The following is a 3182-nucleotide window of genomic DNA, read 5'->3' as shown; positions in this document are numbered from 1 at the left end:
ACACAAATATACACTTAGAGCCTGCCTAACATTGCAATTTTAACAAGAGAAAACACGAAAAATATGCTCAAACGACCAAGATTCTTTGCTATACATGATAACACCACCATGTCCACGAGAAAATCACAGTGAAAGCATCTAAGAATCAAGACACCAACACTTAAAGCCTTATTAATGCCAATAATAAACTAAAAACTAGGAAAATAGTAAAAACTCTGGTTGCCTTCCAAGAAGTGCTTGTTTAATATCACTTAGCTTGACATACCTTGTCTTACCTCACGGGGGCTCATAGATGAAGGGTTCCCTCTTACCCATGACTTGGAAGCACAATGAACATAGTCTTTTGAAGGTAGAGGGAGAGTTGTCGAGCTTGGTATCAGTTAAGAAGGGTTCATCAACCTTGTTCTGTTCTTGCGCATTCCCAACAGCCTTGGGTCATTTCTTGTGGTGTCTCCTTACCCGCTTCATCTTTTGGAGCATCTTCTTCATGATTGCCGGAGTAGATGGTACTTTCTCCTCTAGACCAAGCATTATTACTTCTTCATTATCCACCTCTTGGTCTAGCAACCCCTCGTACGGGTCCAGATTCAACATTTCCTGCATATATTCATCAATTATCTCATCAGTAGTGTCAAGAAAATACAAAGTATCATCAAATTCAAGTGAATATCGCATGGCTTTGGCGAGGCGGTATGTGGGCTTATCATCTCCAATCCTCAATGTCAACTACCCGCCGTCCATGTAGATTAATGCCTTGGAAGTGCGCAAGAATGGCCTCCCAAGTATCAATGGAACATCTACATCCTCATCGACGTCCAACACTATGAAGTCTACAGGAAATATGTACTTGTCCACCTTGACAAGTATGTCTTCAATGATGCCCCTTGGATGTCTCACTGTTCGGTCCGCCAATTGCAATGTCATTCGAGCGGGCCTAGGCTCTCCCAAGCCTAGCTTCTTGAAAAAGGTATATGGCATGATGTTGATACTAGCACCAGAGTCCGTCAATGCCATTTCTTCACCCATATTACCAATGTTACGTGGGATGATGAAGCTTCCGGGGTCTTTCTTCTTGTTCGGCATATTCTTTTGCAACACCACCAAACAAGAGGCATCTAAGATCACCGATGCACTTTCCTCCAACTTCCTCTTGCTGGTCAATAAATCTTTCAAGAACTTAGCATACCGAGGCATTTAAGACAATGCCTACACAAAAGTAATGTTGATGTGCAATTGCTTAATCAGACCAAATAACTTCTTGCATTGCTCATCATTTTGGTCATTCTTCAATCTTGAAGAGTAGGGAATTCTCAGCTTATAATGTAGGGGTGCCACCTCCTTCTACTTGTTTGCTCTCTCCTCAATCTCCATGGCCTTGGGCACTCCAACATTTGTCTTCTCACTAGGAGGCCTATCCTCAACCTCACGACCACTTCTCAAAGTGATCGCCTTTACATGTTCTCTCGGATTAGTCTCGGTATTACTTGGTAGGCTTTCTTGTGGTCTCTCCGATAGATACTTCACAATTTGCCCACTTGATTCTCTAGATTGTGCAATGAAGCAGTGTGGTTGCAAAGTGTAGCTTCAAAAGACTGAAATTGATTGTCCGATGTTTACACAAATCTGGTCAAAGCTTTCTCTAAATCATTCATCCGGGTCTCCAAACCTGAAATACAATTCTCCATGTTTGGGGATTGTTGTTGCTGGAAACCCGCTGGTGCTATGGCCTTCTGCTGTCCTTGGTAGTTACTCCACGAAAAGTAGGGGTGGTTTTTTCAACCCGGATTGTAGGTGTTGCCATATGGATTACCTTGGTTCCTCATGGCATTACCCACAAAATCTACTTACTCAACTGAAGATGCATCATCAATAGAAATAGGGCAATCAGTTAGAGCATGTCCTCCCCCACAACCTGTTCAAGTAGTGAAGGTCACCAATCTATTAGAAGTTAGAAGGTCTAACTTCTTGCTCAATGATTCCACTTGGGCATCCAAAGAAGTGACTGCATCAATTTTGTGGAGTCCGGCTACTTTCTTCCTTTCCCACAGATTCCATTCGTAGCTATTCATGGTCATATCCTCTACCAATTGCTGGGCTTCATTAGGGGTCTTGTTTCCCATTGTACCTCCTGCGACAGTATCTAGAAGCTTTCTTGTACTTAGATTCAACAGGTTGTAAAAAGTTTGAAAGATCATACAGTTAGGGAAACCATGTTGTGGACACTTCCGCAAAAGGTCCTTGAATCGCTCCCACGTCTCAAACAATGATTCGAGCTCCATCTATATGAATGAGCATATCTCATTACGAAGCCTTACTGACTTTCCCGGGGGAAAGCATCTCGCGAGAAAGGCTTCGACCATTTCATTCCAAGTCGTGATGGAAGCCTTTGGCAATGAATCAAGCCACAACTTGGCTTTTCCTTTGAAAAAGAATGGGAAATCCCTCAATTTGATAGCATCATCCGACACTACATTAGTCTTCCACATATCACAAACTTCCAAGAAGTTCTCAATATGATTGTTCGGATCCTTATCGGCCAAACCATTGAACTGCACTGACTATTGAATCATTCGGATGAATGCTGGTTTTAGCTCAAAGTTTAGAGCTGTAATAGGGGGTCACACAATACTCGATTATGTGCCCAAAACTGAAGGTCTGGTATAGTCGGAAAGTGTTCTTTGTTGCTCATTCTATTCTGTCATATTATCTGACCCTTGACCTTCTACTTTAGCTTGGATTGACAGTTCTTGTATCAGTTCTTTTCCCCTTCTTCTAAGTCTATGCTCAAGCTCAGGATCTCCTTCAACAATTTGTGAAGGGTTCCCTCAGGTCATAACCTAGAGCTACAACCAAAAGAAAAAAAAAATCTTAACGATGATAGAATAAGAAAATGTGAAATAGAATGAATGATGAATAGCTAAAATAGCCAAGTGCAAAGTATCTCTAAACGCTTACTCCGAGGCAATGGCGCCAAAAACTTGACAACACCAATTGCGTGTGACTCGCAAATGCACGGATTTGTTGAAGTAATAAATCCCAAGTGAGTGGGTATCGTACCCACAGGGAGTAGGGAACAAAAATACCAAGATTGCTGTCTAACTAAGCGAAGACAGAATAATGATTTTGTTGATAAAATGCAATAAAAGCAAGAATAAAAGAAACAAGAAAGAGAGAAGCACAAA

The 3182-nt window shown here is 41.7% G+C and overlaps 1 non-coding gene across 1 annotated transcript; it reads left to right on the top strand.

Annotated features, from left to right (window-relative positions):
• The first annotated feature begins 2205 nt into the window (after positions 1-2205).
• On the top strand, positions 2206-2312 carry LOC120262676. Its single transcript, XR_005536934.1, has one exon. It is a non-coding gene; the product is annotated as a small nucleolar RNA R71 (small nucleolar RNA).
• Positions 2313-3182: the final 870 nt, after the last annotated feature.

Source organism: Dioscorea cayenensis, chromosome 5 (genome assembly GCF_009730915.1).
Source record: "Dioscorea cayenensis subsp. rotundata cultivar TDr96_F1 chromosome 5, TDr96_F1_v2_PseudoChromosome.rev07_lg8_w22 25.fasta, whole genome shotgun sequence".
NCBI lineage: Eukaryota > Viridiplantae > Streptophyta > Magnoliopsida > Dioscoreales > Dioscoreaceae > Dioscorea > Dioscorea cayenensis.
The sequence above is the reverse complement of the archived record's forward strand: the minus strand, read 5'-3'. Positions and strand labels throughout refer to the sequence as shown.